The following is a 27,769-nucleotide window of genomic DNA, read 5'->3' on the forward strand; positions in this document are numbered from 1 at the left end:
TGATTTTCTACTGCTTTGATTACATAGGATTTTGAATACCTAAATAGTTCAACAAATACAAAACCGATTAATTGATTAAGTTGGCTTTAACATAGTTCAGGCGTCCTTTATTAATTTATTTTAAAATTCTGATATTATCATATGATATTTTTCGTCCACTTTTTAGTTAATCTGGACCCTAAATTAACAAATAAAAAATTTTACAACAGTCCGATACCAAACAAGCGAAGAATGTATGCTTGATTACTAAAGAAGGTACTAGTACTTTTGATTTGAATCATAGACAGACTTGATATAGCGAATATAGCATTTAAGGTTACTCATTTTTCCCAGCTTATCAGCTTTTCATATTTTAAAAACTGCCACCAGTTCAACGTCATCATTATTATAAAGCCATAATTAGGATGAGCCTTAACATCCACCTATCCGGTGAATTGAGAGTGCACAACCAAAGAGAAAGCTCTCTTCTGTACAGAAAGCAAATTGTAGATTATCAGTTTCACAAGAAGTCAAACAGAGCCCTGATAAGGACGCCAATAAAATTTCAAAGATGCCAGTACAGCTTGCAGTTTCTACTAAGACGGTTGTTAGCACAGACACCGCAGAACATTTTTACCTCTCATGACAATGAGTTTAACCGTGTCAGTCGTCTTAATATTTATACTCCTATACCAGTGCGCTAAAATCGACAAAGTAGTTGACGGATACCTAATTCCAAATAGTGTACGGCAGTCTGGACATAACCACGATAACCGAGAAACCAAGTAAAAAGACTGAATGTGCGTAGTCTATGATGCTAGGAAAAACAAATTTTCCAGGTACTTCAGGTTGAAAATGAACAAATTTATTTTATTTTAATTTTGTTTTTTCGTTGCAGAACAAATTATCTCAAATAACTATTGAAAACTATGTTTTATTGAATCTAACAGAAAATTCCTCTTCGTTTTGATACAATTGATTTAGGTGCAGTGTGTGCCAAAATTAACTCACTTAGCCATAACTAGTTATGAAGCAGACTTGATTCTACATTTTCTCACCATTTGCTGCATCTTAACATAATAGCTAGTGTGCTCTCCCCGGATACCACGATTCAGTTATTTGCTTTCGAAGCCGGCCCCTGGACGCAAGCAGCATTCCCATGTAGTTCATTATCATCAACATCATTATCTCCATCATCTTTGCCGAAAAAGGAAACAACGTTCACGTTAAACCAGAATCCAAAATTGCGTCCCAATGAATTCCGAATTCCCGTGGTTCTTATCTACCCTTCCGTTTCAATAGCAGTAAAGCTCTTTTCATGTCGGCTATTCTCACTCAATTTATTCATCCCAGGAGTGTGACTTTGTTATATTAACCGACAAGGTCGAGAGTAATTATAAAAATTATATTTCGATAGATTTACTTCAATCCGATAAACAGTAAGCACATTACCTTGAAAGTTGGCTTAGAAACAGTTCGTGGCGATTGCAGAAAGAGTGTATTTGTTCATCTGTGTGTATTGCTGCTTTGTGAGTCTTTCTTCACATATTAATTTCTCGCTAGAATGACTCACGCTTTTTGTATCAGATGAGTTGATTTGGTGTATTGTTTTCTGCTATTCGAGTATTGACTGCTAACCCTATTCGAGTATCATCTGTTTCTGTGTTGCTGATTATTGTTTGTAATATTTCAATGGATATAGTGATTGCTTCATTATATTTTTTGTATGAGGAACTAGGTACTACGTTCGTTAATTAAAACTTCTGCTGCTACTGACAAAACTTATTTCAGTTATTGCGGATAAAGACACAATCATACCATCTCACACTCACACACATTTGGAACTATTCTATAACCGTTATCGTAGTCATAGTTAACAAATGCAAATTGGTTAGGTAGTTAAAATTATTTGTGCTAACAGCTGTTAGCTTATAACGTAGATTATATAAAACCATTCGAATTCCCTGTATAAAAACCTATTGACTATATGCAGAATTTCCCAAGAGCAGCGATTCACGCAAACAAAAAGTAAACTGAAGCGTTAATGACTTAGGAACAACTATATCACATTGACGCAACATAAACCTGAAACGTTTTTACAGAATCGTAAAATTTCACATTTCTTGTTTAGCAACCTAGCGGCATGTCGATTTGAATTTAAGTGGTTTAGTTTGTTTAAAATTAATCTCGTGAAATTATTCAGCCACCCGCATAAAACAAAACAATATAATCTGTAGCCCCCAATGCAGCACACGAGTCGACCACCGACCGGCATCTTTTGCCCTCATTTACCCCTTAAGTAGTCCAATTTGGCAAGTAGCGCTCAAGTATTGGGCCCGCAACATATTTTATTCATCTAGCTTCGTAAAAAATATTCAAAGGCAAGAGGTCTGTCAATCTTGAAACTATGCCAGTTGCTTAGTGAATGTTTTTGTTTACTCGAGCTATGCGGCATGGCTGTTGGAATTGTACGATTAAATTATATATACTACATACTTTGAAAATGGATGTTATTTAAACAACTATGAAGTACAGCATACCGTAAATATATGTAATGCGAACAAAAATTAATTCATTCTTTGTAATGAATTACTAGTAAAAATACCGTTACTGACATATGATATGAATTTAATGTTGAAATTTTATGTATGGTATTGTGGATTTGACGTAAATGAATTTTTTTTCAATCATCATCTGATTAATATCCAGCATATTTTCGAGAGTTCTAATCAATTTCATTTTATTTGTCGATTTCAAAAAAGAGTTATTTGAGGATTATAACATAAATAATAAAAAAAAAAATTGTAATAATGACAAATTACAAATGAGTATATACAATAATACTAGACTAAGGTTATTATCAAAAAAATGGAGAAATTAAACCTGCATTCCTGTTTGAGGTTTAGTTTCAGCTGCGGATATAAACGGAATGCTTCGATTGATAGACGACGATAATTCGAATTTCTCCTCCTAATTAAGTGTGGTGCTTATACTCACATACATGGATATCAGATTCAATACCTGAAATTAAGAAAAGGGAAGACTGCGCAAAAATCGAAGCAGCGATATAATAATAACCGTAACCCGTCCCCGGCTAGTAACAAGTAAACCGACGGACATTCCAGTCAGTTGCAACAGCGTTCGGGAGCTATAGACCGGTTTATCTGTTTTAGCTGCCTGTTCCACCTGTCTACTGATGGCGTGGCACCTTTCATCCGTTACAAATATAATTTACTGACCTTGTCAATGTCGACCGGTTGCGTTATCAGAATCGGCAGGATGACCTTATATAACATCTGCTTTACCCCTTCATAGCTAGAAATAAGTCTTAATGCATCTATCTTCCTCACATGCAACACAACGTACATTTTTATAAAAGGGGGGGATTTGTTAGTAGCTTAAGTATTTATGATAAATAATAGTAAGTAATGAGTATGTGTGTCCAATCACAAATGGTGACTTCTCAGCACTGTTGGAAACTTGTAATTTTTATTGTTAGGATTTGTTTGCTTTCGCAATTAGGACTTTTCGTTCGCAGGGATTTAAACCTACTTGTCAAAAAAAGGGAAGTAAACTTACAACTAACTTAATTGCTAACTTATTGGCTATAAAGATAGCTTATCGTAGCAATTGAGGATTGCAACGATTTTTGTCGAAAATTGTTAATAATTTTATTTGACATAGCTTCTAATGGTTCAACACTAGTAGGTCTATGTAATTCGAGTGTACCAAGGAGGACGCTTAAAAATCATTTTCAGAATTTTATTCTGAATCCTTTGGAGCGTTTTCTTCCTTGTTGAACAGCAACTTGACCAGATCGGTACAGCATAAAGCATTGCTGGTCAAAAAATTTGTTTGTAAATCAAAAGTTTGTTTTTTAAGCAAAGTTTAGAATTCCTGTTAATGAGAGGATATAAACATCTCGTATATTTGATGCACTTGGCTTGTATACTCTCAAAGTGCTCTTTGAAAATTAATTTTTTTATCGTAAATTAGTCCCAAGTACTTAACCTTGCCAGACCAACTTAAAATAACCCCGGTCATCTTGACAACGTGATTATTGTTTGGCTTGAGGAAAGAAGCCCTAGTTCTACGGGGAAAATTATCATTTGAGTTTTAGAAGCATTGGAAGAGATTTCCCACTTTCGCAAGTAAGAAGAAAAAACACTACAAGGTATACAGCCCTAGGGTTGTATGAAATGGTGACGTGGGACTAAACACTGTAATTAGGGGATTTTTTGTTACAAAATATACAGAGTCTGCAGACAGAATCAATGTGTTTATTTTCAGCCTCCCCTGGAAATCAATTTTTGGAATATATTCAACAACACTCGAAGAAATATCACTTATATTTGGCGATATCATGCCTTCAGTATTTTTTTTTTGTGCAAAAAAATATGTATTTAACAAGGCACAAGCATATCGTGCTTGTTGAATAAGCACCAAGAATTTCTCATAATGCGTCAAAGTCAGAATTATCTCTATATCCTCAAAAACCAAATCCAATAATGCTTACGTTATCATAATGAATGGTTTTGTCTTATTTAACTCTAACTAAATCAAATCTATAGTATGGATCTTACTTTCAAAATAATATGGAAGCCCTTACAAAGGTTCATCAATTGGAAAACATAAAAAAATATTTTGAACAAAATTCCTAACAAGTTCCAGCAAAAAATCGTAGAAATCCACAATTACATTTTTATTTTTTGCTTGACAATTTTTTCATTTGCCTGCAACTACATTCGCTGTATTACGAAGACAGGAAATATACGTTTACTATGGTAAAGCTTAGAATAATAATATATCATCTAACAATTTTGAAATATAAAAAGAGATTCTGTACGAATCTTACTAAATAAACTAAAAAATCACAAGCATTCGCAGGTTCTTACTCTTCTATAAATGTATATATTCAGGAATTTACTCTTACGATACTATCCGGTCACGATTATTTAGTGAATATCGAAGATAAAATTTAAAAATATCCGTTGCAAAAATTTACAATTCTTGTTAAGTAATTCATGGCAATCATATTTATGAAATAAACTTTCAATCACCATCAACAGCAGCATTGTAGTTTTTCCTCAATTGCATACGAATAGAAATGTACGAACAAAAGTGTACCACTGCAATACGAATAGTACTGCTGCAGTACGAATAGAAGAGTACCAATGCAATCATAGACGACGAGAGACCTGCGCTTCTATACTCCACTGGCACTGTTGCTTTTACTGGCATGTTTTCTTTCAAGACATCAGTTTTTATTAGGTTCTACAGTACCTAACACGCAGGTTGAGAGATTGTTCAAGGATGGGTTTTGTTTCAAACTTTTAGGAAAACTTTTACCTTCGGGACATCATATTAGTCTAAGCTCATGGAAGCAAAAATAAATTGACCTATTGGGACGGGGAGACACTGTCAATTTTTATTTCGAAATTGATACAGGGAATAACACAGGGAACGGATGGTGTCCATTCACGTCGCCTGTGCTAGGAATGCTCGCATGTAATTGGTTCATTATTCGCGTAAATTTGTTATTGAAATTATTATCAATTTTACCGCTTAGCAATGAAATTAGAGTGATAATTAACACATTACAAAATTGTTATACATTTTATCTATCCAACAACATATTGGTTATTGTTATCCATCATGTGGTTATGCTGTTATTAGCGTTTGAAATCTGACGCAACATTTGCCCGTTTCATTTCCAATTTTACAGAATGCACCCCAGTATAGTAAACAAAGACGTGTCCCACGTCAAAATATCTAAACTTTTCTGCAATCGACTGCATATGACACGAAGACTTTTTCCTTTTACGGAAATGCTTGTGTCATCGCAGAACAATGATTTTGTGCATCCTGGAGGCTAGGGTTTGCAATATTCCCGGGAATCAATTTCCCGGGAAACGGGAATGAAAAATCGAATTTCCCGGGAATTCCTGGGAACCGGGAACGGACAAATTTTTTAGCAAAATGTGAGTTTAAATGAAGTTTATCAGTCAAAGATAACAAAAAAATGTTTAAAAAAAATGTCATTCTCAGTTCGCATGAAAAACAAAAAACAAATAAAATACAAAACCTATTCAAGTTAACATCAAAAATCCGTGATCGATCTTGTAGCATATATTTGCAGAGGAGGCGAATTAGGGGTCTTCATGTCGTCAAACAATCGCTTCAGATCCGCTGACAATTTTCCGTTAAACTCAAAAATGTTATTTCCTTTTGTAAAACTTTGCACAAGTCTGCTGAATCACCGCTGATGTTCGATTTCTAGAATACTTTCAAATCACCGATTACAGCTTTTGCTACACTTAATTGAAAACTGGTGTTCAATTCTTTCAGTTTGTTGAAGAGAAAACTGAGTGTTAGGCAGGCATTGGACGCGGAAAATATTTGCTATATTCGGTACGGATTTTTTGGGCAAAATATGTTTTACACTACAGTAAATATTTACTGTTTACTTGAGCGGTAGCAAACCTATTATTGTGATATTTTTAAATAAACTGCGGCGCAAATCTTGTTTTTTACGTATTTAATTTTATTGCAATATTGCATAAGAAACTATAGTGGATCTTACAATTTTTCACGGAACTCGGGAATCCCGGGATCCCGGGAAACAATATTTCTGTTCCCGGGATCCGGGAATCCCGGGAAAAGCTATTTCCCGGGAAATCGTTCCCGGGATTGCAAACCCTACTGGGAGCAGATCAGAAGGATCTGAAGTGAATATGTGGTACAGGACTGGACCCAAGACTGACTGAACCTGCTCTGACAGGAAACCTATCAGATTTTGAGTTCTGATAATCAACCTGCAGAGTTCGATCAGAAAGATAATTTTTTTAAATTTTGATTGGAAAATTAAAAGTTTGCAATTTCGCACTCAAACCTTTATGCCAAACACTGTCGAATGCTTTTTCTATGTTTAAAAGAGCAGCTCCAGTGGAATAATCTTCAGATTTGTTAGCTCGTATCATATTAGTAACTCTGAGCAATTGATGAGTCATAACGTACATTAACATTGACGTTCACTTCTATTGATGAATTCAGAACTCAGAACAGCTCAGAACTAACTAACAGTTTGTATCTTTTTCCAGCGCCTCCCGTCTTCCGTCAAGTCACTGTTTTAATAAAATTGGAAATTTTCCTTTCTCAATACTTCTTTTCCAATCTGCTAAATGCACCGGCTAATGCGGAATAATTTTATTCACCACGTATTGCGAAATACTGAAGACGTAAGGAAGAGAATTATCCAGGAGCATATCCAAGACTTCAACCTTAAATACCTTAAACCTTTTCCAACGACGACCTTAAAGTCGAGGTAGGTACTGGATCTACGCCATTCCCCATGCAGCATAAATGTCTGCCCCCATTCAAATTACTTGAGAAAAACATGGCTACTCCTACACGGAGCGGTTGAGTGTGACTGTTTTGCTACTCCATGGCCTGAATAATCGCACATCAGTTTCTACCTTATTTTTCATTGCAATTTTAACGAAAAAAGCAATGCTTTTCAATAAAGAAGTTTGCTTCATTATATTATGTCGAAAAAATAAGAATAACCATCCCCAAACAGGTGAAATACCTACAATACAACAAGAAAAATATCTTCAAGCGATGTTTTCTCAACTGGATGATTTTTCAGATGAAGTTGATTTGTGATTATAGGCAGTAAGCGGTGAACGCATATTTTCCTCACAAAGCTTTTTATACCTTGATATCGATATTTTCACTGAACAGTGTGCAATAAGGTGGGACAAAGTGATCGATTGCCCACAAGTTAACCATTTACAAGACGCTGATCAGACCGGTAGTCCTCTACGGGCATGAGACATGGACTATGCTAGTGGAGGACCAACGCGCCCTTGCGGTGTTCGAGCGGAAGGTACTGCGTACCATTTTCGGTGGACTGCAGATGGAAAACGGAGTGTGGAGAAGGCGAATGAACCACGAACTGCAGGAGCTGCTTGGAGAGCCATCTATCGTCCACACCGCTAAGATAGGCAGGCTGCGGTGGGCTGGGCATGTTGTAAGGATGTCAGACGACAGCCCGGTAAAGATGGTTCTTGAAACCAATCCGTCAGGGACTATCAAGATTTATTTTTCCATATAACGACGCCTTTCTCAGCAGGTCTCGAGGTACGATGCTGATTTTACAAGCCAGTTGTCGTATGTATGAATCTCGACTTGGGAAGAATTGTTTGTGTCAGTAGGATAGTAATGCTAGCCCTGCACTGCCGTGGGCTGGCGTTTTGACGTCAGCGCCAAATTTTCAAATTTCATTTTTTCACGTATTACTATAGTATAGGTAACCACCTTCAAGATGCTTGTTGTCGTTTCCAAAAATTTTGATAAACCACTGAGAAATATCAAAAATAAGAAGTGACGTTAGCGCCACTTTGTATAGAAGTGACGTTGAGGTACGGATACGATAGTGTATCATGCTTGTGAAGTGCATAATTTTATTTATATCCTTGCTGCTACCAACGTCACTTTTCGTGCAAAACGTTGAAATGGTTTTGCTGTTTTGCAAGAGAAGTGACGTTGGCATTAGAACTGAATGCATCTACATAAATGAACGTGTTAAAGCAATGGGGTACGCTTTTCATCATATTTACTTAGGTTCTATCTGATCAGATTTCGTGATAAAGCGCTTCTGTTAATTTGCGAACGATTTATATTAAACCGCTTCTGTAGCGATTTTGTGCTTTTGGCGCTTACGTTAAATTCCTAGCCCATGGCAGTGCAATTGTCCTGAACACTAACAGTAGGCTGCGAAATATGTGACAAATAAACATAGAGACTGTTAAGCAGGTATTAGACGAAGCAAACATTTGCTATTTTTGGTACGAATTTTATTTGCACAAAATAAAATCCGTACCAAAAATAGCAAATATTTGCTTCGTCTAATACCTGCTTTAGTGTCAGTAGAATCGTAGCGATAGCCCCGCAATTGTCCTGTACACCAAATAGTTGGCTGCGAAGTCTGTGTATAAAATAAAAAACAGAAGGTCAAGTTCCGAATCGGAATGTAGCACCAAGGCTTTGCTTTATCAACTTGTTTTTTTGTACGTTTTTCTTAAACCGGTCAGGGGATGGAGTTAACGATATTGTGACTAAATCCTTCGAGGGAAAAGGGAGGTGGGTGTGAGGGGAAAAAACGTGTAAAAATGCTGCGTCATTTAGGTTCGTCCCCCAATATTATTTTCATTTTCAAGAGGTAAACAGTTTGGTGTGGCGAGATAGGCCGTGAGTGGCCTCACCCAACCTGACAGGTCAAAGCAGGAGCTCCGCAAGGTTCTATCCTGGGACCGGTGTTGTGGAATGTCATGTATAACAAGGTGTTGAAACTCAAGTAGGAGTTGTGATCGTCGGCTTTGCAAACGACATAACGCTAGAGGTCTACGGCGATTCGATCGAGGAGGTCGAGTTGACGGCCGCGCACTAGATACGCAAGGTCGAGGATTTGATGCCCTCCAGGAAACTGAAGTTAGGGCACCATAAGACGGAGGTCACGGTTGTGAATAACCGCAAATCAGAGTAACAGGCGGTGGTCTCAGTCAAAGACCATTACCGACGATAAGCTCACATTATAGAGTCACGTCAACTATGCTTGCAGGAGCTTCAACGGCTTTTGCAGCACTATCTCGAATGATGTCGAATATCTCAGCGGTGAATGGCAGCAAACGTAAACTTCTTGCCAGCGTGGTTTCGTCCATACTTAGGTATGTGGTCCAAAGCGCTAGGTACTAACAGTTATCGTGGTAAACTGGAAAGTACCTACAGGCTCAATGAGCCTTAGGCTCGCGAGTGCGTTTCGTACAGTGTCATACGACGCAATCTGTGTCCCGTTCGGCATAATGCCTATCAGCATAGCTATTAGGGAGAGCTTAGAATGCTTCGACCAACGTGACACAAGGGACATACGAGGTACCAGAAGATCATTATCGATGATCAGATGGCAGCAAGAATGGTCCAATTCCACGAAAGGTACATGGACGCACCGACTTATTCCGGTGGGTCGGGAGGCGCCATGGAGAAGTTAACTTCCAAATGACACAGATCCTATCAGGTCATGCTTGCTTCAGGTAATATTCATCCTGTATCCTTTATCAATTCACGCGTGCGCGGAGCGACATGATGGTAGTGAGTCCCGAACATTTGGAGGGCGCTTTGTGCAGCCGCCTCTCCAATAGTCCTAGAGTTGCAAAACAAACGCCAGTTTGACCACCGACACGCTAGTGTTAGTTAACTGCCAGTCTCCAGGTTAGTTAGCTAATTAGCTAGGAAACTTGATAGAGCCAGGAGGTTAGCAAAGCGTTTCCAATTAGACATTTGAGCCTGGAACACTACGAAAAAGATTCGTCATATGTGTGAGAAAAGGGCACTGAAATGAACCTGAGGGTTGTAAAGTCACTAACACAAGTATTGCGGCTCTTGGTTGTATATTCCCCTGCAGAAACACACACAAGCGCGTAGTCGTATTTTATTTTGTTACTTTTTGTGTCTAATGCCTCGATCATAAGACACAAAAGTTAATAAAATCTTGCTCGAAAACAACAATAAACAATAAACAAAACAACAAAATCTTCTCCGTTTGTTTTGGGTCTAGTGTATGTAGAAAAAGTCAAACTAAAAAATGTGGTATAGATTTTGAAAAACAAATAACCATATTACAACTATGTTACGCTTTGCAGCAATTGGGTTATGCTCACTTTTGGAGTGAAAATACAATCACAGCGAAGAAGCTTATCATTGATCATAAGTGAAAACAACAATGACAAATTCAGATAGCAGATATCTTCTCAAAATCATTGGACATAATTCCTACTATCTCTTTTTTCATGCACATTCGAAGCACTCTTTATTACCCTAGTGCCAAGTTTCCTTTTAAAAATGACTCTTAACAGACAAAAATATACAACCTAATCCAACAAATGTATTCATGGTACCAATCCGTTATCCATTTCGAGGTGACAAATTATCATTTCTTTTGTGATACATATGTTAGTACGACCTTTGGTCTTAGTGTGTCATTCCCTCAACGGTCAAACAGTGTCAATACCCTCTATTTTTAGCGACAAGTTCAAATTGTTTCTGAATTAATTTTGTTGATGTAAATTCCAAAAACCGTACGAACGACAGTTAAAAAGAGAAAAAAATATCGCTGTTATTTTTAACATAGCTTTGAACTAGAGAAGGAATGGTTTTATACATGACATATTATTAGACTTGTTATTTGAAACTAACATGATTTGATATACCATTTTTTGTAGTTATCCTAGGCTTAGTGTTTTATCCCAATTATCCTAACAATTGAAAAAAGTTACATTTTCGGCTTCGCTTCAAGAAAACTCAATTTCAGTACTATCCCAATATAGTTAACCCGAGGTAAGGTGAGAATTTCATCTGTTTATCCCACAATGACGAAGCAGGAAGCAGGAGGTCATATAACTATGACAATTGAAACAATCGTTGCCTTTCTCCGCTTTCAACAAAGTATGTATCTTCAGTTTCTCCAATTTTGTAACAAAATATATATATGCTTATCCTAGTCTATCAAATCAGCCACTCGACGATACAAGGATTGGATATATGCTGCTTAGAAAAAATAGATTACAGTCTTTCTTTATGACTACATCCGCATTCATAGTTCGTTTCAACGCATTCGTATGGACCGTTGCAGTCCGCATTTATTTCGTCGATCCACAAGGCCTAAGGACAATTTTTTTTTACTTCTGTTCCATTCACAAATGTTTAGGGCACAAAAGAAAAACGAAAACGCATTCCAATTCATAACCGACATGCATTCACATCAAACAGACTCAACACGAAACGAAAGCACACCGAGAAGGACCACCAAGTGCTATTTAGACGAGATTAGGAACAATAAATGAAATACACTCACCGAACCGGATTAAGGATGCGCTTATTTACATTTTGATAGTTTTTTAACAGGAACCAAAGAACCCTGTAGTTAACCAGAAAAATCAACAATACAACAGTACAATTGTTATTAAATTCTGTAGTTGGTATATTTGAATGACAATAAGTTTCTTATACACACAAAATTTGTTTATAGAAAAAATGGGCGAACTGAAAGCAGAGCAAATCTTTTGGTCATACAAATTTCAAACTCAAAACCAAATAATTTTTCTCCATCGATAGAGTATTGTATTGCCGCGATACATTTCTAGAACTTCTATAGAGTTTGAAACATCAAAACTCTCTTGTGCACTAATAGTTGCATAAAGTTGGCGCCTGTGACAGAGAAGTGTTTCTTCAAAAAAGCAAAGTAATAACACCCACCGTACTTGAGGAAAAATTCGTAAATACAAAAAATCAATTGTTTTATCATCAACATCTATCAGTTCACTTCACAGAAATTACAAATTGTTTTGTCACTGTCTTATTAAAATGGCAATTATTAGGCTGTGTTTTAGGCTGTGTCAGTTGTTTAGAAACTTTGTGTCTCACACCTTCATCGCTAATTTGTTAGCTTGATTAGAGTATGCGTCACATTGCCATGTTTCGTTTCATGATAGTACAAGCTTCTAATATCAATCATATGAAAACTCAACCGAAACGCTAAACAGTCAATTAAACAATAATTTTTTAGCAATGTTTTTTATTTTGAAAGCTTGCAATATACCTAGATAGAATTTGTCCAAACCCACAATGGTCCTATAATAAAAATAAAATAAAATAAATGTACAATCGTTTGGAGAACCGTTTTAACGATGTTTCAGATATTCTTCGTTAAACAGATGTCATATGCTCAATGGAGTCGTCCGATATCAGCTTGTTGTTCAGCTTCATTAAGGACGCTCTTATTCAAATAACATATGTAAAGAGCTATAAAATACATAGGTGATTCAAAATAGCTGTTTCACAATCATCGGAAAAATAGACCTAATTTGATTGGCATGATCAGTCACACGGACCGACTGTTCACCGATAATAAAAAAGAGCGGTAAACTTCTGTCGTAAAAATAATTTCACCTTTAGCGTCATTATTTCCAGATGATTATCGTACCGTTAAGACATCTACCGGAAGTTATTTATTATGCTTTCGAGTAGCATAGTCACAGTTCCACATCAATGTCATGTTAAACTGATTATTAAACGTCCACAAACCTCTGGTGATATTCTATTGTGCCAGTTTACAAGGAGGTATCGATAAATTATTATATTCATAACACTTATCAATGCTAATATTTGCTAAAATTTAAAACTAGTCAATGTTTTTTCACACATCATGACACAGTTTAAAATGTTAAAATGCTTGTTGGTCTAAGGATCATCAAAGGAATATACGTCCAATACGAAACTATCGGCAGTTAGCACCAAATGCATTCTTCCTAATTCTTCTTATAATTTTCCCCTATTACTTGTTGGGAAGCTGATAGTTTTGGGTTGGAAATTTCCGGCGTTTCGATCAATAATGAGTACGGCACACATGAATAGCTTAAACTCCAACCAGCTGACAGCCCATAGCAACGACGACGGGGTGCAACAATATGGACCGTTGCAGTGCAGGCATCACGCTTTCAAAACAGCCGAGTAACGCGACCGAACGGCTGGTAGATGAAGGATATGTGAATAGAGAATTGTTAATTGTGCTTTTATTCTGTGGAAAACGACAACTCTGGGTTGGCCTGGGATGCAGATGTTTTTCTTCGAATGTTTTATGTCTAAATTCGACACGATCTTATACAGTGGTGTGGGTGATGACCCACTGATTATTTTAATAGGCATCATTGAAAGAAGAGAGTGTGCCGCGGATTATTGCAGGGCTTACTTAAGCGTATTGAGAGTTTTTCGCCCATAGGATACCACTTGAGTCGCAATACTGCAGACACTCACGTAGTATTCTGTTGCAAATAGAATATAAATGGTTTCAACTATTTTAAACATGATTTTAATTGAAAAATCTAGTACAGATGTTGGAAGTGAAAAGTGGAACGGCGTCGAAAATGATTACGTGGTTTAAATGATCAAGGGAGTACAAGTAGGGTATATTCAATTTCTATTGAACCATAGAAACAGACTGGCTTGATTCGAAATATATCCGAAACTCTCTAACTAATGCACCTCGACTTTTTTGCAAGTAATTCATTAGGCTAAGAACTGAATTACAATTAGTACTGTAAGGGTTCAATTAATATATCACGATTTATTTTCCGGATACCGTTGCTAACACTACGCATTCCTATTTTTGGTCGAAACAATTCGAAAATTCTAGTATCCCGGTTTAAAATTCTTTCGAACCAATCTTTTCGTACAAAAGTAAGATACAAAAATTACAGAAACAACGATGCTGTATACCTTGATTTTCCGCTAGGTAATTATGAAATTCCAAAAGTTATTCCGTTGTATTCTAAGAGCTACAGCGAATATTTTTGTTCTATGTTGAAATGTAATAATTAACGAAAATTGATATTACTTTTATTGCATATATATTTTACAACTTTTCCATTTTGATTCTATTTTTAAGAATTAGAACCAAAGCAATTGAGTATTTTTGAGAATATTTTCCACTGAGAATTAATCAATATGCATAGCCTCTTCTCACTAGTCTTTGAATAAACTTAACTTTAACAAAATTTTGGATGTGAAAAATATTAACTCTATTAATATTAATAGAGCAAATATTAAAATATTAAAACATAAAGTATATTGCTCTATTCATACATCATATATTTACTGAAATCGATTGTTCATTTGCGTTTTATTATTTCTACCCCATATTGTTTGAGAAATGTAGTCATTGAAAAACGAAAAGGGGAATTTACGATACGGCACACACCCGCCACTTGTGCTAACTTAAATATGTATTCCACATTACGAGTAATAGATGCAAATTAAGGAGTGACTACTTCCTGTCTGCTTCAAAAAGTCCTTTTACCGATCTGTTAATTCTGGGATTTTGTCCCCCTCTCTGTAGGGTACAGGACGCTATGCTGACGCGTATGTACGCAGATATTTAAGGGCGATCAATTTCAACGCTTGTCATTGCGGCAGCTGGCTACAAACTCAGACTTTGAAAGCGGCTGCCAACACCGCAGTTCACTCAATTAGAAGCAGACAGAATGGAACATAAAAAAATCATATATTTTTGGGAAAGTTTTATCTCGTAACTCGACAAAGGCGTCACCAAACGATAAGTTGGCTAGATAAACGAAATATTAGTAAAAAGCTGCTTCGTTACTGACACCGTGTCGGCAACGAACCTGCCCAAATGTGGCATTGTTCTGCAGCCAAACTTCCTTTTTGGTTTATCTATTATTGGTGACTTTTGCTTGAGATACACAAATTGTAAGAGTCCGCGCACATTGCATTTTGCTCATTTGTCACTACAAAAGAAACCATCGGCTCTGACACCCACTGAGGCAACGGTGCTAAATTGTTCAGCAACTTTAATTTTATCTTGAACCACTCGGTGTTAATGTGCAGTGCATATTACTGTATAAGAAAATATGTTTTCGTTGAGAAGTGGAGAAAAGGCAAAGGACCGTATCCCTCCGCAATGAAAATTTATGGTATGTCCTTTGGGTCTGCTTCCGATATTTCGTCGCTCGAACGAAAACAATCAGCACAGCTGCTGACAACGAGGAAAAATCCTGTGCCGTTTTTACAGACGTTCCATTTTCGTGTTAGTTTTCAATATTTTTAATTTTGCTTTAAATTTGCAACACTTTTTTCTACAACTTTATTATTCAATTGTTGAAAGTTTGAACAAAAAAAATTTTTGCATTCTCATTTCCACATTGGTAACAACTCTTCGGAATTAATTTTAATGTTTTTATCAGGTCACATCTGGTTCAGATAGTTCCCTAATAAATTCAGTTCGAATCATTTAAATTGCAAGCTAAAGTTTATAACATTGGCAATTTTTTTCAGACAATAGCATCATTAACATAACATTGTACGATTTTTTTTAATTTCAAGCTCGTGAAAAACAAACAGTTTATTTATATCGTACACATTTCTTCCAAAGCATAATCATGCAATATCCACGTGCCAATTGCGTTTGCCGTTTACATTCACCACTTCTAAACTAAAGAATGATTGAATATTGAATCAAGGCATGCATTTTTTCCTCCAATTGTCGTTCGTGTGTTCGCAGCCAACCTGAACCAAAAAGGTTCGGGCCGACAGCCAGGCTTTATTACAACACTCCAGCACCACTGTTGTGGCTATACGGATGCAAGTATGTTCCTTTCCAGCTGGCCAATTCTTGGCGTACATAAATGCCCTCTTCATTATACGTATGAGCGAAAAAAACAAGGGGGAACTACGAGTTATTAAGCCGCTTGAGTTGTTTATGGTACTAACACTTCACGACTGTCTAGTACCGCAGGCATTTAACCGTAGAATTCTTTCTGAGAATTCTATTGCCTGTAACATGTTCCAGACATAATTCCGATACCTACTCGAAAGCTTCATGTTGATTGTCATTCTTCTTGACTTCTTTGGCAGTTCTATTTTTACAACTTATGTAAGCTACATCAATCTTAAAAACTTTTTCTTGTTTCTTAACTTATGCTTTTCCGCATCGCTTGACTTGTGCAATATGCAGAAAATCAACTTTTCTTCATAGTGTATGCAAAATTGATTCTATCCTGAAGTTGTGTGTGAACTCTTTCTTACGGTCTGATGCATAAATGTGATTAGTTATATACTATCTTGATCATCTTTGGTTTTGGATAATTTGTTTCTGCGCTGTTCTACTGAACCTCCCAGAATATATACATTTTTTTCACAATATCTTTGTTTCTAATATTTTCACAATACTTCCATTATCAGGTTTCGGCCGAATTAATCTACGTAACTGGAAAAATTAGGCAGTAGAGTAGGTCGCATTTTGGTCGTTATAACGTAGTGGTAAACAAGATAAGACCGCCCACCGTAGTTTTACTGCCAAGTTATAAAATAATAGAGAATTTCCTTAATAGACACGTTACATAACATTTTGTACCCCTTTCTGCTGTGATAGTGCGCGAACGGTCACGGAAGTAGTCAAAAACATCCTTTCAGCTGGCAACCGGTCAATACGTTATTTTGCTATTTTGCGGCTACGGGACTTAAGGTTTTTCTGACTAAAAACCTATTGTTTTGTTCATGAATATAGTTTAATCGCTTGCTTGAATCTGTCTTTTTTTGGAAATATCAAAAGCCGTGGGTAATCTTGGAGTTTTGACCACTTTTTCGGTGGAATATGAAAATTTTCCACTGGGCGTAAAGCCGCCCACTAACTCCGCCTGTGACGGTTCTCTTTAGTTTAGTGTAGCCTGTACGAATAGACTTAAATTATTGAGAACTGGCGCAGAGGGTCCAAAACCCCTGGAAAGGAGGATGGTTGTAACAGCTCTTAACCATGGCTGTTACGTAAAATAATGGTTAAACCCCTAAGCTAAGGTGTGACGCGACCCGTGCCGAGAGATGAATGGTGGGGGGGGGGGTTTAATAAATTCCCAGCCGCTAACGGAGCCTGTGGAATACCTGGCGCCCTGCCACAGTAACTTAGCCTTCTGCGTTGGGCTATCGTGACACGCAGATGACCCCTTCTTTCGTGGCAAACTCGTGGGACTAAAAACTGGAGTTTAACAAATTTTCAAAAAAGGGCCCCGGCAACCTCAACCTGTCGGAACAAATGGAGCCAACACACTCCATGGCGTGCAGCCCCACAAGGCTGCACGCTACAGGCAGAACCGAGGAGATGGAGCTGGAGATGGATTTCAACCTCGACAGCGAATCGCTGGACGGAGGACCTTCAGTTTCATCACTAATCCTCGGTTCGCCAAGCGGGAAAGAAGAGAGCCCGACGGACAGTCTTCCCGATCCGGAGACACAGCCGATTGACAAGGGGAAACCTAAGTCACCTCGTGCTGATGTCAAACGGCTCTCCCAATCGTAACGGCGGCGTCTTAAAAGACTGCTAAGCCTGGGTCACTCACGCGAGGAGGCCATAGGCATAGTTCGTCAACCAGTCGACCAGGCTGACCGCTCAGGTCAGGTTGCAACCAAGCGACAGCGGTCGACTGAGACAGCGTCGCCAAACACAAGCGCTAAGGGCCCGAGCAGCAAAAAGCCCCGGGACTTGGCTTGCGCGGAGGCCCCTGCACCGCGACAAACGTCAGGGGTAACATATAGGGAGATGCTGGAGGCCACGAGCCTGTCTATCACAACGATAGACTATTCAGCCTCCCTACTTACCCCTGAACAGTTAAAAACTGTTCGAGATGCCATTCTGGACTGCATTGCGGACCAGGAGTCACAGGCCATCAGGCCCAAGTTTAGGAGCTGCCGCCTAAAAAACGGTACCCTACAACTTGACTGTGCCGACAACGACACAGTTAGATGGCTGGAGACCACGGTGTCTTCTCTCATACCGTGGGAGGGAGCACACCTTAGTGTCTTTCGCACGAAGGACCTGCCGAAGGCCCTAAAATTTGTAGGGTACTTCCAGGACAGTGTGGACACCACAAATGAGAGAATTCTCCGTCTTCTCCAAAATCAGAACGACGGTTTCTCCACACGTGCATGGCGAGCATGTCATCGCAACGTTACTGGAAAGACTGTCGAATTGATGGTGGAGCTGGACCAACAGTCTGCTAACCTCATAGCGGCACAGAGCTTTCTGCTGAACTACAAGTACGGCAAAGCACGCATGCGGCAGGTTGGCAGAAAATCCTCAAACACAGGCGCGAAAGGTTCTGGTGCGAAGGCAGGAACGGTACGTTCGGAGACTCCCTCGGGGAGTGTACCGCTACCACCTGCTCGACGCACTCCCGCGATAGCGAAGAAGGTTCCGCCGAAAAATCGAAAGAGGAGTAAGCGTGAGCATCTGAACAGTCGCGACCCTCAGAGCCAAATTCCGCCGCCTAAACGTGAGAGTAGCACTTCTGTCGCCTACTGTCTGCTGCAACGGGAGCCTGTTGCTGAGGGTATGCAGACTACCCATCCCAGCGTCACCGCTGATGGCAACCGCCCGCCAATCGGATCTCAACTAGATCCGACGAAGGACGCGCTGCCAACAAAATGAGCAGCATACGCTGCGTTCAGGTGAACCTCCATCACGCAAAGGGCGCCTCTGGTGTTCTTTGCCGGAGGTTCACCAAAGATCAGCTATCCGTGGCGCTGATCCAGGAACCATGGGTCCACGACACCAGGATCCTTGGCTTAGCCAACACAAACAGTAAGTTGGTCTATTGTAATCAACAGTCAAATCCCAGGACTGCAATTCTGCTGAACAGAAACATTAAATTTGTTCCCATTACAGAGTTCATCCAACGGGATTTGGTTGCCATTGCGGTGGAAGTCCCGACAACCAACGGCACTCAAGAAGTGGTTGTTGCCTCCGCTTACTTCCCGGGGGACGAGGACGATATACCGCCATCCGAAGTCGCAGCACTTGTGCGATACTGCCGAAGCATCAACAAGCCACTCATCGTCGGCTGCGATGCCAACGCGCATCACACAGTCTGGGGCAGCTCGGATGTCAACACTCGAGGTGAGTACCTACTTGAATACCTTACTTCTAACAATGTTAATGTATGCAATGTGGGAAACGAGCCAACTTTCAGTAATGCTATTAGACAAGAGGTCCTAGATCTCACTCTATGTAGCGCCTCGATAACGGAGAAAGTCAAGAACTGGCATGTCTCTGATGAACCCAGTTTATCAGACCACAGACACATCAGATTTGACGTCGAGGCTACTCCTCTGAGAAGAGAACATTTCAGGAATCCTAAGAAAACCAACTGGAACTCTTTTAAGGAACATTTGGTCAATTCGAGAACATCCTGCCACCAAAATATTCGAACTCCAGGTGAACTGGACATCGCAGCAAGTGACCTACAGCACAGGATCACGAAAGCTTTTATGTCAAACTGTCCGTTAACAAATCGAACAGTCTGCCGTGATGTGCCCTGGTGGAATGAAACTCTCAGCAACCTTCGTCGGGAAGCTAGACGCTTGTTCAACAGGGCTAAAATCACGTCCAACTGGGAAGCCTATAGAGCATCCCTTACAAAATACAACGCTGAGCTACGCAAAGCCAAAAGGAGGTCTAGAATTCGATTCTGTGAAGACATTCAGACTCTACCTGAGGCAACGCGACTGCAAAAAACGATGTCCAAAGATCACACGAATGGTCTTGGGCAGTTGAAAAAGGAAGATGGTAGTCTGACTGTCACCACCAAGGAAACGCTGGATGTTCTTATGAACATTCACTTTCCTGGATCGACAGCAATCTCCGGTTCGAACGTCGAAGAGTTACAGAGCCTCGAATATAGACGCATTACGTCACGTGACTCCGCAGCGCTCGCTCGTAGAATTTTCACGGAGACTTCTATCAACTGGGCACTAAGCTCTTTTGAGCCTATGAAGTCACCAGGACCGGATGGCATTCTACCAATCTTTCTACAAAAATCGGACGGAGCCGTTATGTCCGAACTCATCAGCCTCTTTCGAGCCAGCTTTACTATGGGACATATCCCGGTCAACTGGCGGAACGTTAAGGTGGTGTTTATACCAAAGCCGGGCAAAAAAGGCAAAACATTGCCCAAAGCTTTCAGACCTATAAGTCTGACGTCAACTCTTCTCAAGTTGATGGAGAAAATTACGGACAACTACATCCGCAGTGAGTTTCTGAAGGAGTTACCCTTACACAAGCATCAATATGCATATCAACAGGGTAAATCTACTGAAACCGCTTTGCATTGCCTAGTGACGAAGATCGAGAAGTCCTTGAAATATAAAGAGACAGCGGTCTGCGCTTTTCTTGATATTGAGGGAGCTTTCGATAACACGTCCTTTGCATCAATTTACACGGCTCTACAAAATAAAAGAGTCGACGATACTACAATGAGCTGGATCCAAGCAATGCTTTCGAGCAGGAAGATCACAGCTGCATTGGGGGATACGTCTGTCACAGTAGGGGCAGTGAAAGGGTGTCCTCAAGGAGGAGTTCTCTCTCCACTGCTATGGTCACTGGTGGTAGACGTTCTCCTAACCAAGCTATCACAGCTGGGCTTCGAAGTCATTGGATATGCTGATGATATAGTCCTTATTGTTCGGGGAAAATGTGATGCAACTCTATCTAGTCGTATGCAAACGGCACTTAACACCACCTCTCAGTGGTGCTCAGAAGAAGGGCTGAACATTAACCCCGCTAAAACGGTCATTATACCATTTACCAAGCGAAGAATGCACACAATCATTTCTCCGCTACTGAATGGGGTAAGACTATGTTTCAGTAATGAGACCAAATATCTTGGAATCATTCTGGATAAGAAGCTGAACTGGACTGCTCACCTAGACTACGCTACCAAGAAGGCAACTTCAGCTATCTGGGCTTGCAGTACACTGTTTGGCAAGACCTGGGGGCTAAAACCACAATTAGCGCTCTGGTCTTACATCACCATTGCTCGGCCACGTATAACCTACGCAGCCCTCGCATGGTGGCCTAAAGTAAATGAAAAGACAGCTCAGGCGAAACTTACCAAAGTCCAACGATTGGCCTGTCTCTCAGTTACCAGTGCCCTGCGCACAACACCGACAGCAGCCTTGGAGGCCTTGCTTTGCTTACTTCCTCTACATCTCCATGTGAAGAAGGAAGCAGAGCTTGGCGCACTAAGGCTGCAAAGAAATACAACGATGCTCGAAGGTGACCTAACGGGTCACCTAAGCATCCTAAAGGAGTTTAAGCTGACCTTTAGTAACAACAGTCTCGGACTGGATGGAAGCGAAGCCAAACATGAACGTTCCATATATAGTGATCGACACAGATCGCTCCATGTGGAACAATGGAGGGCCGAGTCTTCCATCGGGCACAATCCACTTCTACACGGATGGCTCAAAAATCGGACCCCAGACTGGTTCAGGGATCTACGGACCAGGTGTAAAGGCCACTATCTTAATGGGTAAGTGGCCAACCGTCTTTCAGGCGGAGGTATACGCAATATATATCTGTGCTATAACATGTCTACATCGCAAATATAGACATGCGAAAATCGGAATCTGTTCGGACAGTCAGGCGGCACTAAAGGCATTAAAGTCTGCTACATGTGCCTCCAGACTAGTCTGGGAGTGCATCGCAACACTCAGGGAACTCTCCCGCCTCAACAAAGTTATGCTACTTTGGGTACCCGGTCACTGCGGAATCGAGGGAAATGAACATGCCGACAGCCTCGCAAGACAAGGATCTGCTCAGCGATTCATTGGACCGGAACCGTTTTTGGGTACTTCCACATCCGCCATTAAAGGCGAACTAAGTACATGGGAAAAGCTAAAGATAGCATCTCAATGGCAACATGCGCAGGGTTGCAGGCAAGCTAAACAGTTTATCTACCCTAACCCTACGGTTACCAAACGGCTACTTAGTTTAACTCGTAGTGAACTACGCATCATCACGGGACTTCTCACTGGACACTGTCCTGCTCTTTATCATTTAAAGAAAATCGGCAAAGTCCTAACCGACTATTGTCGCTTTTGCAACGCTGAACCTGAGAGCTCAGCGCATTTGCTTTGCTTTTGCGGGGCTCTTGCTTCATCGAGGTTTAACTTCTTTGGAAGTTACCTCTCAACTCCATACCAGGTATGGAGCACCAATCCCAAAACGGTCACAGGTTTCATCAACCATGTAGTTCCGGATTGGGGCACAGGCTTACAACCAACTAGCTCAACTCCATCAATGAGTTCGAGCATCTTGTAATCTGTGTAAAGTAATCGGGACCAGCCACAAAAGACAATCATTCCTGTCGCAGTGGCGCTTTCTACCCAATGCCCTTCAGGCATACAAAAAAAAAAGCCGCCCACTATACATGGGGTGAAACCGTCGCCTGTACAACTGTTTGTTGTTTTACTTCAAGACCCAAATGCCTCGACACTACAAAGGGAATAGGGATCAGTGAAGCAATTTCAAGCTTTATAAGGCAACGACCATTTTCGATTTGTTGAAGCTTTTCTAGTAAGATTTTTTAATCACGACTACTTTTTAAAAAAAGTAAACTAGTGTGAAAATGGTTTAGAACCAGGACGGTTTGTTTGATCGTATTCGGCAGAGCTTAACCCGTAAAGACCCGGGATGGAACTTGTTTTTTGAAAATGCTCGTTCTCAGCACTGGAACGGCCGATTTAGGAAAACTTGGAATTTTATTCAAGGGGAATTGTTGCTCCAAGTTTTAGTAAAGGTGCAACCCCTCTGGACCCCTCCCCGGTTTTGTGAGACGCAAATATGTCTGTGTTTGTTTCTAATTTTTCAAACAGATCGAGCAAACACCTGAGAATTTGCATACGTATCAATTGCTCCATGTATCAAATCTTGTCAGGTAGATTAATTATGGTATGTAAGTGTAATTTTGGAGTTTCTAAATTATTTCAGTACAAAATCACAAAACTACGTATTTTTATAAAAAATTCAAACAACAAAACCGTTCTTCAAATTTTAAGCTCTACTTTTTTGCGGTAAGGTCTCCTGAGTCCATACGCGATGAACTATTTATTTCAGCATGCAAACATTTTGAGAAAAACGAGTTTAAATTCACCAAAGTACGTATTTCCATGGAAACGAGTTTCTCAGTCTCCCACGGTAGGTTTCAACTTAGCTTGTCAATTTTCAAGCTCTACATTTTTAGAGTACCGTCTTCTAAATTCAAAGATGGTGGAAGATTTATTCTAGCATGCACAGATTTGGAAAAAAATCAAGTTTTCATAAGAACTCGCATTTTAGTGAATTCAAACGCGTTTTTCTCTAAATCTGTGCATGCTAGAATAAATCTTTTAGCATCTTTGGATTCAGAAGACGTTACTCTAGAAATATAGAGCTTGAAAATTGAAGTTGAAACCTACTGCGGGAGACTGAAAAAATCAGGTTTCCATGAAAATACGTACTTTAGCGAAATTAAAGTCGTTTTTCTCAAAATATTTGCATGCTAAAATAAATATTTCATCGCGTATGGATTCAGGAGACCTTACTACAAAAATGTATAGCTTAAAATTTGAAGAACGATTTTGTTATTCGAATTTTTATGAAAATACGTAGTTTTGTGATTTTCTACTGAAATAATCTGGAAACTCCAAAATTCACTCTTACATACCATATTTCATCTACCTGACATAATTTTATACATGGAGCAATTGATACGTATGAAAATTCCCAGAGTTTGCACAATCTGTTTAAAAAATTAGAAAAAAACCTAAATTAATCCACCTAGCGGTCAGGCTCAGCCTTTCTCATTGAAACTTATTATTTGTAAAAATTAATTTACATGAATGCTTAAATCCAATAAAAGGGTATATGCACTATTTGGGTTCTAAAATATTGATGTTGTAATTGAAGTATAAAATATGAAATTTAACGTAATGTTAGTGTTTAAGAAATAGCGAAATAAAAGAAATGACTTTAATTTCGAACAATTTAATCACGAGCGATACCGGGAACGTTAAGATAGTACGATACCACATTTAAATCATGTTGAGGCCATTTATATTGATCAAAGCAGGTATAGTGTTGAATAGTCTTTGAATTTCTATTCTTTCCAAAACTTTTGAACAGCATATCAAATTGTTATGAAGTTTGTTATTTGTAAGTTTGAGAGATGACTCGTTTGTAGGACATTAGTTATGTTCAAAAAAGTCGTGTAATACTTGAGATAATAGACTTTCGTTGTTTTACAAATTAAAACATAATGGTTGCTTAAGTTTGATTACAATCAAATGAAACGGGAACCTATAGGGCAGCCAAACTTTGAAATCACGTTATATTTCACAGTTAACCCTTAACTATCCCGTTCATCTGATATCAATACTGTTCAAATCGGTTGTGTAGTTTCTAAGATAATGAAGTTTCGTGATTTTCACATTTCGATACATTACAGACGAAGTTACAGTCCGATTACAGCAAAATTCAATAAGGTGTTATGAGGCAGCTAGACCTTTCATTTGATACTAAATCTATGGAAATCGGGTCAACCATCTCTGAGAAAAGTGAGTCAGTCCAAGTAGTCTTCGGAATATGTTTCTTTACATAGCTGGATTTCACATTTTTAAACATAACAGGCAATGTCATAATCCGTTTGCAAAAAAAAATCATTAGGGCCTTATGGGGCAACAAGATCTTCCATATGACACTGATTTAATGAAAATCGGTCCAGCCATCTCTGAGAAACATGAGTGAGATTAAATAGTCTCCAAAACACGTTTCTTTCCATAACTTCTGAAACACATGTTCAATCCTCATAAAATTAAGGGTTTTTTAGGTAGCCCGTTCATTTGAAACCAATTTTGTTTAAATCGGTTGTGTAGTTTCTGAGACATTGATGTTTCGTGATTTTTACATTTTGATACATAACCTCTAAACTAGAAATCAGATTACAATAAAATTCAATAGGGTCTTAGAGGGCAACTAGACCTTTCATTTGCAATTAATTTCATTAAAATCGGTCCAGCCATCTCTGAGAAAATCGAGTGAGATTGGGAGAGCGTCACACACACACACACACACACACACACACACACACACACACATGCAGAAAATGCTCAGCTCGTCGAACTGAGTCGAGTGATATACGACATTCGGCCCTTTTGAGCACTTTTATATCTTTATTTTTTGCAGTGATTGCTATTCCTTACCAGGAGAAAGGCAAAAAAGTGAAATGATAGAAATGACTTTTAGTTTCAACTTCAATATTACACAATACAATATGAAATTCAAATAATGTTGAGGCCACATATTTTGATCGTAACTATAGTTTTAAACAGTCTGCGGGTTACGTTTCTTTCTATAACTTTCAAACCACATGTTTAAACATTATGTAATTCATTATTTAAGGGTTTAAAAGCCCATTAATTTGAATTCAGCTATGTTCATAGCTTCTGAGATATAAGAGCGATTTTTACATTCTGACGCAGCGCCAAAACTAAAAGTTTAATTACAATGAAATTCAATAGCAACCTAAACGGACCCTTCATTTGACACCAAGGTAGAAAGAATCGGTCAGACCATTTCTGAGAAAAGTGAGTGTGAATAAAAGGTGCACATACACACGTACACACCTACACACAAACATATACACCTATACATGCATACATGCAGAAAATGCTCGATTCGTCGAACTGAGTCAAGTAGTATATGAGATTTGTCCATTTTGATCATTTTTCTACCTTTCAATTAGCCAGTGATCGTTAGGCGAAAGTCAATATGTTTACTTTCATTATGTGATTTCACATTTTTATAAACAACGGACAAAGTTACAATCCGATTGCTGTGAAATTCAATAGCAACCTATAGGGCAACTGGACCTTTCATTTGACACTAATTTTGTGAAAATCGGTTCAGCCATCTCTGAGAAAAATGAGTGAGTTTAAACAACCTCAGGATAACTTTTCTTTACATAACTTTTGAACCATATGTTCAATCATAACGAAATTTAAAAGTTAAAGGTTCTGGAGACAGCCCGATCATTTGAAACTAGTTTTATTGGAATCGGTTATGTGGTTTCTGAGATATTGATGTTTCGTGATTTTTACATTTTGATACATAACCTCTAAACTGAAAATCCGATTAAAATGAAATTCAATAGCAAACTATGGCGCAACTAGACCTTTCATTTTCAACTAATTTTATGAAAATCGGTTCAGCCATCTTTGAGAAAAGTGAGTGAGAAAAAAAAGTTGCACATACACACACACATATACACATACATACATACATACAGAAAATGCTCAGTTCGTCGAAAGAGGTCGAGTGGTATATAACATTCTGCCATTGGGACCACTTTTATACTTTTGGTTTTCCCAGTGATTGCTATGCTATACCTTTCTAGGAGAAAGGCAAAACACAGACATATTTGCTTCTCACGAAAACGGGGAGGGGTCCAGAGGGGTGGCATCTTTACCAAAACTTAGAGCAACTATTCCCCTTGAATAAAATTCCAAGTTTTCCCAAATCGGTCGTTCCCGTGCTGAGAACGAGCGAAATTTTTTGAAAATAAACAAGTTCCGTCCCGGGTCTTTACGGGTTAAAATAGTAGTTTTGTCCTTTCGTAAAAAAAAACAAAAGGTTAGTTGGTTGTTTGATCATGAAGTAATACAAATTTCAATAGCTAAAATTTTGTAATGAATTTTTTTTTTGGCTGGTTTGTTTGATTCGTATAGAGCAGAGTAGGCAGTGTGACTTTGCACTCGTATCCAACTGAGTTTTAAAACGTGCTTGCACATTTTTTTTCGGTTGCACGTAAACCCAACTAACAGTACAGTACACTTGAGTTAGATTTGAGTTTGAATCCTGCAAAACAACAATTGCATAAAAATCGAATTGCGATGAAATTCGCGCCGCGTCTGCTGCAACAGTTTGTTGCATTGTCCTTTGAAAGCATAAATTTGATCTAAAAACAAAACGCATCACGTCACATCATCGCCTGCATCGTTGAATACATCGTGCACTGCATGCATTGCACGCATTTAAACTCAATCGATCAGAGTGTGCGGTACAAACAAACTCAAACAATCGAGAGGAAACAAATTCAAGTTAAATTCAAATCGGGGAAAGTGTTACTCAGTTCAACTTTGCATGAGTTCATGCCATCACTGCACAGTGGTCCAATAAGGCAAAAATTGGAACTTAATTCCATAGCGCCTTTTACCTTCATCCTAGCTTAAAAATGTCTTCGGAACAATTGATTGTATGAATGACCCGCATATTCTCAAATTATCGAAAAGTATGAAAAGTTTACTATACTAAAAATAAAATAAAATAACTTTTTTGTGTCAAGAGATAGAA

The 27,769-nt window shown here is 38.8% G+C and overlaps 1 protein-coding gene and 1 long non-coding RNA gene across 3 annotated transcripts in view; one reads left to right on the plus strand and one right to left on the minus strand.

The window, feature by feature from the left end:
• The window catches only part of LOC129730696 (TNF receptor-associated factor 4), a 79,758-nt gene that overhangs the window by 41,961 nt on the left and 10,028 nt on the right, over positions 1-27,769 (minus strand). The gene's annotated exons all lie outside the window — the stretch shown is intronic.
• LOC129730698 (uncharacterized) lies at positions 389-1,216 on the plus strand. Its single transcript, XR_008728913.1, has 2 exons — positions 389-818; positions 878-1,216. It is a non-coding gene; the product is annotated as an uncharacterized LOC129730698 (long non-coding RNA).

This window comes from Wyeomyia smithii, chromosome 3 (assembly GCF_029784165.1).
Source record: "Wyeomyia smithii strain HCP4-BCI-WySm-NY-G18 chromosome 3, ASM2978416v1, whole genome shotgun sequence".
Classification (NCBI taxonomy): domain Eukaryota; kingdom Metazoa; phylum Arthropoda; class Insecta; order Diptera; family Culicidae; genus Wyeomyia; species Wyeomyia smithii.